This window comes from Diceros bicornis, chromosome 4 (assembly GCF_020826845.1).
Source record: "Diceros bicornis minor isolate mBicDic1 chromosome 4, mDicBic1.mat.cur, whole genome shotgun sequence".
NCBI classification, from domain to species: domain Eukaryota; kingdom Metazoa; phylum Chordata; class Mammalia; order Perissodactyla; family Rhinocerotidae; genus Diceros; species Diceros bicornis.
In genome coordinates this window covers 14,770,202-14,783,297 of record NC_080743.1, presented here as the reverse complement: position 1 = coordinate 14,783,297, position 13,096 = coordinate 14,770,202, and the positions used below count along the sequence as shown (strand labels likewise).

The 13,096-nt window shown below is 39.8% G+C and overlaps 1 protein-coding gene across 1 annotated transcript in view; it reads right to left on the bottom strand.

Moving 5' to 3' along the window:
- AK5 (adenylate kinase 5) overlaps positions 1–13,096 on the bottom strand; it is a 228,669-nt gene that overhangs the window by 167,498 nt on the left and 48,075 nt on the right. The window lies entirely within an intron of this gene.

Sequence of the window (13,096 nt, the reverse complement as noted above, 5' to 3'; positions counted from 1 at the left end):
AATTAATTTGTCATGAACATATGAACTCCAAAGCCTTGGTAGAAAAACTAAAAATAAACATTATCAAGTATATATCAAATGATGGCAATGTCTATATACAGATAGGAGTTTGAGGATAGAAGAAAAATCATATCTCACATTGCACAACAATCTCTATATTTTCAGATTAAATTTTCAGGTGAGAAGCAAAATTCTTTACCAAAAAAGAAAAAATCCATTGTTTCTCTTTTACTTCCTTGATCCTGAATTTGACAGCAATTGTAGAAATTGTTTGAAGCCATACTCTGTGGTATTTTCTGAGAAATCTCTCACAGTTGCTGACACCTTCCAATAACCTTTGAATTGGCAATGGTTAGAGGCCCGACCACAGGCAAAAGCATGAATTTTTGAAAGCCTGAGTCTAAAACACTACTGAAAAGCTACTTATTCAATCCAAATCAATGAAGTCTAAACACAGTCTTGTTCACGCTCAACTTATTAGAACTAACTCATTCAGTCCAACTCATTAATTTATGCATTAATTCAGCAAATACTTTTAAGCACTCTCTCTGAATCCCGTGCTGTTCTGGCTGCACAGTCCCTGATAAGTTGGTTACTGAAGAGAACAGCCCAGGTCACACTACAACTTGCACACATGCAGGCTTCTTTTCTACAGACATCCTTTTAAATTCAGGGTTGTTTTGTTACTTCGTACAGTAGGATCTGAAAGCCAAAAATCAATGTCTTCATTAATATTTGAGTACCCCATTTTAACTGTAAATCTGAAAACAATTGCCTAAAAGGAAACTGACGAATGAATGTATTTTTGAAGGTTATTTTCTACTTGCTCAATTAAATTCCTAAATCAGGGAGAGGGGAATCAACAAGAAATTAGAATGGTGAAGATAAAATTTCTTTTATATCTTCACTCCTTCGCTGGCTGTTCAGCCCTTGATTCTGTCTTTTTTTCGGTCTACCTGTTCCCATTTCCAATCCTGAACTTGGTAATGACTATGACTCCTCACTCAGTAATTCCAAATACCCGATTACTTCTCTGAATGCATGGAGTAATAACCCCCATAGACTGTCCCAGAATGTTTCGAGGTCATTCAGTCCCACAGGAGTTACCATGGAGAAGGCAGAGGCAATTTACTCCATCTCGTAGCCCTTTATACATCCTTCCAGCACAATAATGGTCAGACGCATGGAGGCCACTCATTTATTTCCTCTCTTCCACTCTCCACGTGGGCTCCTTCAGAGCAGGGGCATGTCTGCGTATCTGTCTACGTCCCATCTGCTAGGTGAGGGTAAGCTAGGTGGAGGCTCCTTCCTTGGGGCTGTGCCTGGGTTAGAGCCTTCCAGAGGCTGGCTGGGTGAGAGGCAGAATGACAGATGAGGGCAGCCAGACACAGAGGAGAAGAGAACAGACGTTAGCACGTGCTGAGCCTGAAGGGTGAGGTGGGGCAGATGGAGAAGAAAGGGTAAAGTTGGAGTGAGACGTGGAGCGAGTGAGGCGAGAGTCACGCTGTGCAGTTCAGGATTTTCTGAGAAAGGACAGCAAGCTCTTGTCCTCATCTGAAATGAGACTATTTAGGTAAAACACCTGGCATCTGTTAGGCACTAAATAATTTTAATACTTACCTTACAGGGTTGAGTGATTAAAGGAGGCAAATATGTGTAAAGCAGCTGGTGTAGAATATAGTCTGTTAGTCCCTCTCCGTTTCTCCTCGAGTCCCATTTCTCAGTCAAGGACATCTGCAGTTCACAGTAATATGGTCTTATCAAGATCTTTCTGGACTCTTTTGAGGGGGTGGTTTAACTCTGCTTGGGTACAAGTCTGGCTCAATTACTTGTTATTAACAGAGTGGACTCTGGGGGACAGAACCTATTTCAAACCTCAGCTCCCTCATTTACCGGCCCCGGCATTACGGTACGTTCCTGAACCTCTCTCAGCCTGTTGCCTTCATTAAATTTTAAGGACTGTTGTGAGAATTAGATATAAAGTGAATAAAGAGCCTGGAATATTGAACGTGCTTACTGAAAGGTAGCTATTCTTATTAAGCACGAACACTTTCTACCTTAACCATTTTGGACAGAATTACTAGCAAATGTATTTTCCCATATCTTTTTAAACAGAGAAAACTGAATTATTTTTTATTTTTATTTTTTTATCTTGTAGTGGTTATTATAGGTTGGCTTACTCAATATTTGTTCTAACTCCTTTTTCCTCTGCTTTCCTCTACATCAGAGGCTGGGAAGCTAAATAATTCACTTCCCAGCCTCCCTTGAAGGCAGGGAATACATATGACCAGTTCTGACCTAAATGCAAGTCAATGAGGGAGGGAGAGGAGGTTTATAGGAAAGCTCTTGCTTTCTGAATGAGGGGTAATAGATGTGGCTGCTCAGCCCCTTGCCCTAACCCCTTTGTCCTATTTGGAATGTGGATTTGATGACTAGACCAGCAGCAGCCATTTTGTTACAATAAGGAAACACATTAAAGAGGGTGGATCAGAAAGATAAAAGTAGCATGAGTCCTTGATGACACTATTAAGTCACGGTGCTTGCCCTGGGTCATCCATCTCTGTATCCATGTTTACACAAGTCAAATAAACCTGTTTGTTTAAGCCATAGCTATTCAGCTATTCTGTCCTTGTAATCAAACACAACCCTAACAGATACAAACCTTTTATTTTTGATAACTTATTATTGTGCAATGCTTTAATGGAACCGTGTCCTCATATCTATAAGATGTGTAGGGCTGTCTGCCATGAAAATAAATGGTTCCAGATATATCTATAACTTTTAAATTAATTTATTAATTTATTCATTCAATGAGTTATTTTGAAACAATTTGTGGAGAATAATTGGTGATTCAACAGACCCTTATGTCTCTTTGCTTGGATTTTAATGTCACTTTACAGTACTTTAGCTAATCACAGTCCTCAATACATCACTTTTCCTTTCCTATCCCCTTTCCTTTCAACCCGCCCATGAATGCTATCCAAATGGGAAATCAAAATGGTTATGTTGGTAAAATTTATGTTACATCCCACATGCAGATGATGGATGAGTGCTGTTTTTCCTAAAGCACTTTTTCAGTTACTCACACTTTTGCACTTAGTTCCAGATGGTTGTGGATCCTGCCCCTCCATGGAGAAGTAAAACCTTGTGTCACACTCAGTCACCATCCCAGCTCAGGCCCTTATCAAATCCAGCCAGACGCTTCCTCCATTCAGTGTTTTCCACATAGCTACCAGCTTATATTTCTAGTTACGTCATTCCCTTGCTCGGAGCCTTTAAAGCTCGCCCCTGCCCGCAGAATAACCCTTTTCCTTAGCTCAGCACTTCAGGTCTTCCTCAGTTTGATCCCAGCACATCTGTCCTCCTTCTTTCTAATTTTCACTACGCCATTACACACCTTACATGCCTCGTGTCTGCTCATGTCTGCTTAAACGCCCTTCCTTCCCATTTCTGGGGTCCCACTCTGACCCACCCCTCAAGAAATGTTTCTAGTCAAGCCTTCCCTACTCTTTCCAGGAGGAAGTCATGCCCCTGCCCCTGATCCTCCTGGCCTGTGACACCTCTGTGTGTGGCGCTTACCCTTCCTGGGCTGTATTCCAGTTATTTATGTTGATGTCATCGTCTGCACACAAACTCCACGAAGGCAGATCCAGCTCCACATCCTGCCTGTATTCCCCACAGTGCCTGACGTGAGCCCTTGTCCGTGATATTGTGCAGCATGCAACAGGCCCTCAATAAAATGGTTTGAATGGATGACTGTCAGAGGACCGCCATCACGGGGAAGAGGAACCACAGACTCGGAGTAGAGAAGGCAGAGCTTTGCCTGCAGCACAACCGCAGCCAGTTTCACATCTGATTGCAGAACTGAGCAAGGTAAGAAGATGATGACTACTATAGACACACGAAAACACAAGGCCCAACGGTTGGCCATTCGTGGTAAAATTTCCTCCTTGTAATGTGTGTTCAGATTAATCAATTTTATGAATTATCTTAACGATTTTACATCTGTCACCTAGTAAAATTACTATTTAAAAACATCTCAGTGTAACACACCAACAGAATTAATTTTCTCATTTATTCTTTCCTGAGAAACAGAACTGAAGAGGTGACAGCTGAATAGAGGGGCTTAGCAAACAGGAAATGCCCGGAGGAAGCAGGAATTCAAGATCCGGAGTGTGAAAGTGTCACGTTTTAATGAAGCGACAACACGGCAGTCACAAGTGCTGCCTCTGCGGTCGGCATCCTGGGTTGGGCTGAGGCTTCACCGCTCTTGTGGGATCCTGGCCCCCTACACTTTCCTGTGCTTCAGTGTTCTCATTTACAACACAGAGATGATAATGATACCTGCCTCACGGAGGTCTGGTGAGGATTCATGACCCACCACACGTGAAGCACCTTGAATAGTTCCAAGCGCACATCAAGCACTCAGGAATTGTTAGCCATTGTTTTTTAAGATACTGTCTAATCATAATATTTTCTTGTATTTTCCTGACTGGCAAGCCTTACATGCCTGTCCTTTTTCTTTTTGTCTTCTTCTTCATTCTTTTTTTTTTTTTTTTGGTCACTTTAACTATAGTTTCATCTCTCTTTAAAGATGTTGATCAATTCCAATTAGTTTGGTCTTAAACATGAAAAAATTTAGTCCGAGGACTTTACCAAAAATATTATTTTCTTACTCCTGTTCCCAATAAGTCTCAGCATAACGTATTAAAGTAAATTAAGACCTAATTCTGGAAGTGTGGACTGTTTGTTGACACTATTGTCAAAATTATTGTTCTGATCACAGAGCATCTCCTGGAGAAGAGACCGGCTGAAAAATTTGTACCTGTATATGTATACATTTTCCTGTCAGGAACTGTAGAGTTGAAACAAGAGTTTATAGGAAGCTGTTAGTATGACATGACATTCAGCTACCAACTGTCTACTAATCTGTTTTATTTTACTTTAAAAGTTACAGATAAAGACAAGCTGTTGTGAAAGCCAGTCCCATAGAAAGAGTACAGGCCTTAACTGAAGTATTCTTAGACAGACTTGTCAATACAGTTCTTGGAATTGGGGGTTTCTTAATGTGACTCTTCCAAATGTGTTCACTTGAATATTATCTTGATTTTATCCACATCATTTATTTCACGGTTATCATGTAAGGACCCTACTTTATAGTTAAGACGATTCAAGAGTCATGCAGGGGGCTTTTCGGACTCTATTTCATGGGTGTCTGTTACAATAAAATCAACAGAAAAATATTTTACATCCTTCTGGGGAAGGAAGTATGTTCATTCTTTCAGTTCCTCCTCATTTTTTCTGTCAACACCTGTATGAAACATCACAATGAGAATAGTGCGTTTGTTGGTGTGAGAGTTCCCATCATCAGGCGTTGACAACAGGGTTGCCATATAATGGCCATCAATTTCCCACTTTGGAAGGAGATGCATTGGCTGAGTCATTTGGTTTGCTCTCTGCCTGCAGAGTGTGAATAGGGCTGATACTGAGCGAGCTTTGGGTATGGAAAAGTGTTGAGTCAGGGTGCTTGCTTGTTACGGAGACGGAACGCCAGAATTAGCTATAAATACAGTATCTACTTGTTCTCCCTGCTGTTTTGACGATGTTTAGGAATCAGTGTAATTTGTCCCCAGAACTGTGGATGTTACTTGGCTGTATGTGGGTGGGCACTTTGTGAGCAAATGGCTTTATCTCTCAGAGCTTTTATTTTCCTTTCTACACAAAAGATCAGAGAATGAAACTGGTATCATAGTATTTCAGTTTTTGGAGCCCATAATGATGACAGTTTACAAAAGGAATCAGATTTACTTTTCTATTTAGTTCTAGATATTTTTAAATCAGGATTGCAAAGATCAACGTTAATAGGTAAATTAAATGGGTACCACTGACTAATCCAGAGATGTTACCCTCTTAAAGTCAGCAACGATACTTTTTCTAGGGCAGCCTCATCTTGCCAGCTCTGCACACAGTAAGATCTGATAAATGCTCGTTGCCCACACAGTGTGATTCCTTATAAGCTGCTCTTTATTCAAGTCAAAAATGTATATTTCTCATGTTTCTTCTGGGCTCTTCATGTTGAGATTCTATCAGTATCAGGTTTCATGCCAGAAGGTACTATGTACTTAATTTAAAAATACTTTGAATTTAAAACATTTCAGAGGGCCATATATCCAGGTGCACATAGACACCATTGTCACCCAAGTAAATATCTTCCAGAATATCTCCATAGCCATTCCTGTTTATTAACCTTTGACAACTCCTCCTTGACTATTTTCTGTCTTGGTTACTACATCTACCAAATAAGAATTAATGGGGGCTTTTGGCTACATGACAATGGATGTTTAAACAGGATATAATAAGCGATGACACTTAAAGGAAATACAGCTTCACTATGTCACATATTACAAATTCATCAACCTCAAGTGCCGAGAAGCAATAACAGAATTTTTTCCTCCTAGTAATTTTAGGAGAATGGGTTTGTTTGGGTAAACTGTTATCATGTATTTGCATTGTCTTTCTTAGGTTTAGGTGGGTTGTTGAATCTACTGAGGGTTTGTGCCATTTAGATTTCTTTTCTACCACTCCATGCAGCGATGCTAGTGGAGATGGCGATAATTAACCAATGGCTGTGCCCTGGGAGTTTCGGGATAAGGATACATGTACTTTCAATGTTAGTGTTGATTCCTTTGAAACGTGAAGTTAATTAACAAATAATTATTCAGCAGTTCTGTCTAAATTAACTTCCACTATTCCTGTTTATTTTCCCTTTGGCTAGGAGAGTCTGGTGGGATGGGAATTACATGGTTTCAGTGGTAAATCTGAAATATATAATGGAGGTATTCTCAAATGTGAAGGAAGTGATATGTGGCACATGAAGCAAATGCAGTGCAAATGGGGTTATCTGGGGGCTCAGGGGCTCTGTCTGGTGAATGAACAATAGTGTGGTTTTGTTCTCTGTGCCAGTGGTTCCCCAGCACTGATGCCAGTTTGTGCTGAAGTATTCACTTATCCACAGCAAAATGAGAAAAATAAGGCAAATGTTGAGAGTTCTTAAAGCCAAACAGATTTGTTTAGAGACTTTAGTTGTAACTATGTCACTCCTAATGTTTTTGTGCTAAAAATATCCCTTTCAAACAATGGCAATAATAGGTGTTTTTTTTTCCTGACACCCTCATTTAGTAAAATAAAAAAATCCAACTTGGGAAATACAAATTAAAGCAACAATGAGATACCACTAACACACCTATTAGAATGGCCAAAATCCGGAACACTGACAACACCAAATGCAAATGCCAGCGAGGATGTAGACCAGCAGGAACGCTCATTCATAGCTAGTGGGAACGCAAAACGGCACAGCCACTCTGGAACACAGTTCGGTGGTTTCTTACAAAACGAAACACACTCTTACCATATGATCCAGCAATCGTGCTCCTTGGTATTTATCAAACTGAACTGAAAACTCATGTCCACACAAAAACCTGCACATGGATATTTACAGTGGCTTTTTTCATAATTGCCAAAACTCGGATACAACTGATGTCCTTCAGTAGGTGAACGGATAAATAAACTGGAGTACATCATACAAAGGAATATTAGTGCTGAAAAGAAATGAGCTATCAAGGCATGAAAAGACATGGAGGAACCCTAATTGCATATTGCTAAGTGAAAGAAGCCAGTCTGAAAGGCTACATACTATATGACATTCTGGAAAAGGCAAAACTATGGAGACATAAAAAGATCAGAGGTTGCCAGGAGCCAGTGTGAGGGATGGGGAGAGGTGGCGAGGAACGAACAGGCAGAGCATAGAGGTATTTTAGGGCAGTGAAAATACCCTGTATGATATTATAATGATGGATACACGTCATTATACATTTGTCCAAACCCATAGAATGCACAACACCAAGAGTGAACCCTAAAATCAGCTATGGACTTGGGGTGATCATGACATGTCAATATAGGTTAATCAATTGTAACAAATGTATCACTCTGGTGGGGATGTTTATCACGGGGGAGGCTCTGCATGCGTGGGGGCAGGGAGTATTTGGGAAATCTCTGTATCTTCCTAACAATTTTGCTGTGAACCTAAAACTGCTCTAAAAAAATAAAGTAAGCCTTAAAAAGCTGACTTCATCTTAGCCCATTAAGATTTTTTTTCTGATCTATTAAGTACTGAAATTAGGGAATCACTGGTCTATGTGGGCTTGTTATACACCAAGATGGTTTATAATTAGGCCCTCACCCACTTTCCCAGGAACATTGGTGTTGGTAAACGAGAAATAATCCTGATTTTAATATTTGTCAGCCTATGCCTTTCCTGGCTGAAGAGATCTAGTTGCTAAATCTGGGTATTAATTAGCAGGCCTCCTATGACTACAGCTTACTTCTCATTTTAAGTTATGCTTCTCTTGTTTCCTCCTATGAAAAGTCCAGAAGAGGGGGCTGGCCCGGTGGTGTAGTGGTTACGTTGGCGTGCTCAGCTTCGGCAGCCCGGGGTTCGCAGGTTCATATCCCGGGTGCAGACCTACGCACCGCTCATTAAACCATGCTGTGGCGGCGTCACACATTATGAAATAGAAGAGGATGGGCACCAGAAGAAAAATGACCATTTGCTTACTTCACAGACTAAAGCTAAGTGTGGACTTTCACTGATTATCATCCATATTAAGTAGTATTTGTTCAGTGTATACAAGTGTGCAACCATTTACCTGGCAAGTTTCATTTTTCCAGCTGAATAGACTATCCAATGGCACAATGCATTTTGGAAAATAATAACATACACATTACATCTTACTCTATTGATTTTCAAGCATTTTAAAAGACCCTTTTCTTAAAAAAATAAACAAAACTGCACGTACTTTTTAAAGAGTTCATCAAACTTACAAAGACTTGATTTGTCTTAACTAATGGTATTTCTTAAAAAAGTTTCATCCAATTTGGTGAGGATGATTAAAACAAAGACTAGTTTTCTTTAAAGCTTTTACAATAAAGAATTATCACTAAACATACACATTATTGAGGCTTTTGAAAAATCTATAAAAGGGAAAAAGTTGTTTAAGAGTTATACTTTCATCAAGTCCAAGTGCTCTAACATGTCATGAGACACAGCTCACTCAGACTCAGTAAGCAGCTTTCCTAGTCCCAGTAATGCTCAAACACACTTCGAAGAAAAACTTCTGACAAACTTTGGGAACTCACAGCATCGTAGTCTTTAATTAGAACTCACAGTATTAATCTTTAAAATGATGAGAAATTACATCCAACCTTATGGTAAGTTCAAAAACAACATATAAACTCCCTGAGAGGATTCTATGAAGTCCCTAATATACTGGCCCTGTGATTTCCTATCATTTAATTCATACTTGCACAGATGGCTGTATACAGACAAGAACAGTAAAAGAATAAAAATGAAGAGGTCCATGTGATGGGACCAAGTCAAGAAGATACGATATTTAGGCAACAGCATGTTTCCTTGGCTACTATGATTAGGTTTTCTCTTCAGTCACACTGGGTTTGTTCTTTAGCCAAATCTGCCAACAGACACAGTCAATGATGAAGTAAAAAAGAAAAAAGAATGGGTTTTCTATCTATTACAACTTAAGTACATTATTCAGACATAGCCATTAGATAGCTTGATTACATGGATGTTATAGAAGTTAAGGAAAACACTGGGACAATTTTATAACTGATTAACAGACACTTTTAAAGAAAAAATGAATTCAGCATGAAGTTTTTAAAACCTAAATTCTTCACTTTGGATTTCTTCAATAATCTATCTATGGGAGAAAATGCAACCGAGTAGCCTCAGAGAGCACAGAATTGTTAGTGGTAATTGTGGGTTCCAAAAGATAGGCAGTAGAGGGGAAGGAAGAGGGAGGAAGAATATAGAAATTATAAAATACCATCAATCCCTTAAATTGCCCTAACAACATTCCAGGCCCCCTTCTAAGCACTTGAGACATCATTTACTCCCCACAATTACAATGAGGTAGGAGCGATGATTATACCCATTTTACAGGGGTATTTTAAGCATCTGAGTCACAGAAAAGATGAGTAACCTACAGGAGGTCAAGCCGGTGGTAGGTGGTGCAGCTGGTGGTGCAGGGTGTAGGTGAACCAGGCAGTGTGGCTGGCACATCTGCATTGCCATCGTCTGCCATGTTACACACATTCTCTCTTGTTACCTGTACAACAATATGTGGTAGGAAATGTCATCTCCAGTTTATAGATGGAGACCAAATCCTAGAGTATCACAAATTTATTAAATTGGAGCTGAGATTTCAAGAGAGAGGTTTCAGACTCCAAAGGCCTAAAACCTGAAGAGGAGCACCAAGAGGAAGTTTCTCAACTGGACTGAAGAGAGATATGGTCTCTGTGGTCCTTAAGAAACTCGCACCAAGATAAATGGTTAAGCCTACCCTTGGGCGGTGAGAGAGTCTATTCTCTTCACAATAGGGAATTCCAGTCCCTAACACAGTGCAGGACCTACATGAGGGCGCCCTGTACATTCTCCTTTGCAACAGTCATCACACTTAATAACTTGTTAATACCTCTTTCCCCATAGACTGTAAGCTCTGTTCATTTAGTGGGAGCATACCATGTACCAGACAGGTTCTGCTCTAGGTGCCTGGAGTATGTCAGTGAAGAAAACACAGATCCTTACCTTTGCTTATTCAGCTTTGCACCCCTAGCACCTAACAGAGTGCCTGACACCCACTGGCTCTCAATAAATATTCACTGAATGAATAAATGAATAAATTAGGAGGGGCAAGTAGAAACAAAAGAAAAAAAAAACTGCAGAGAAAAGGAAATATTTGTTTGATCTCTTAACCCTCAAATTTTTATTAAAATTTTAATATGCTGATGATTAATAAGGATAACCATTTTTATTATTTAAGTCATCTTTAAAAGCAGAAACGCTACCAAATATATTTTAATTCCAACTGTGAAGTATGGTCTGTGTTCTGAAGGCAGGACATGTGGTTCAGGATGAAGCATCTGCTGCTTCCTCAAACTAAATTTTCAAATTATATTCCCCGAGCTTAGCCTGTGTTCGCGTTCACCACTTTTCAAGAGGTGATTTTCCAAGGCAAGTCTTCTCCTGTAATTAGAGGCGTTGATTTTAAAGCTCATTTGGTTTTAGCGGCGAGGTTACAGGCTGCCATCCACATTGTTATTGACTCTCTCAATTAGAGGCAATGGCATTTCACCTCCATGCAAAATATTAGTAAATTAACAATCCCGCTCTGCATTCATTCGGGAAATCAGCTCTGCCTGTGATGACGAACGTGACAAGCAGGGAGTAAGCAGACACTCCAGTAATACCTTTAAGCCTTGCAAACACCAATTAAAACTCTGGCTCTACACCTTACGGTTGGGGGTTGGTCTGTACGGTAAATTTCTTTTTTCATGACACATCGCAGAAGTCAGCATTGGTAATTTGCAAGAGAAACAAGCAACAACCCCAACAAAAAATACCCACAGAAACATCCACCCTGATTTTCTTGAATCCTTCCTGTTGCTCAATGTCTCTTTTAGACCGTAAAATAAACTCTGGCATAGTGAACAATTTTCAGATCAGATTTACAACTCTCTCACACGACAACTTTAAGGCAAATTCTAATAAATATTTCTTTTATAGTGTTAAAAAGACGGCAAAGAGATTATTATTCAAATGTCATGACTGTCTCTTTCAGATCTAAAGGCATCTCAGTCTAAGGAAGGGATTTTTGACCTGGGAATTGTTAGGTCACAAGAGCTCCGTAGATGGGCTTCAGTAGATTTACCTAAAATTTGTGAAAAATGTCTTATGTGCATTTTATTGGGCGGGTATGTGTCACTTTTATCAGGTTCTCTACAGGAGCTTGTAACCCCACTAGACAAGAATCTCTGGTCTGATGAGAAGGGCCCAAGGGCTGAGGCGAGGGCTCACCGAGGTCTGCCACCACCCAGCTGTCAAGAAGCTGCTCTGGTTTTAACATCTTCTATAACATGCTTTCTTCAGATGGCCAATGATCCTCTTCCTCTCCTCTGCAAATTAAAACTTGAATCTCTGATGTTGTGGGTATCATAAATTTAGCTGAATCTTCACCTCTAATGTCCTGTATTCTGACAACTGTATTAACTAATGATTCAGCCTCATCCTTCCTTGGCACTTTGAGTATCATTAACCACAAAACAAACTAAACATTTATGAAAACATTAATATTTGCATTGTATTGATGGGGCAGAAAGATCAACACCTTCCATTTAAAGACATTATCACTTCTTTGTGCCAAGTCAAACCCTTAGGAAACTTTTTCATACTGTCAGAATCTCATTTCTTTATGTGATACATTATGAAAAACAAAGTTTGACTCATAATTTAAGTCCAATTTAACACCATTTCAACTGTGTGTGTTTTTTTGTGTGTGTGAGGAAGATTAGCCCTGAGCTAACATTCAATGCCAATCCTCCTGTCTTTTTTTTTTTTTTTTTTTTTGCTGAGGAAGATTGGCCCTGGGCTAACATCCGTGCCCATCTTCCTCTACTTTATATGGGACACCACATGACGTGACAAGCAGTGTGTTGGTGTGCACCCGGGATCCGAACCTGTGAACCCCCCGGCCGCCGAAGCGGAGTACGAGCACTTAACAACTTGCGCCACCGGGCCAGCCCCTCAACTGTGTGTTTTTAAGTCTATCAATTTTATTAGGTTTCCAAAGACAGAAGAGTTGGGGAACTGGGCAAGTATTGCTTAAAATTATCCAAATAATCATTTCAAAATCCTTTTTCGGGGGGGGTGGTTATAGAATTCTAGCGAAGGTTAAAATTGATCATCTTTTGTAAAATCAATTAAACAAAAATTAAAGTATTTTTATCATTATGGCTTAATAAAATCATATCAGGTCAGAATTATTGATTTTTTCATTGGATCTGCACCCCCAAAAAAGCCAGTTTTTTTTTTTTGTGAGGAAGATCAGCCCTGAGCTAACATTCATGCCAATCCTCCTCTTTTTTTTTTGCTAAGGAAGACCAGCCCTGAGCTAACATCTATGGCCAATCCTCCTCCTTTTTCTTTTTTTTTTTCCCTTTTTCTCCCCAAAGCCCCAATAGGTAG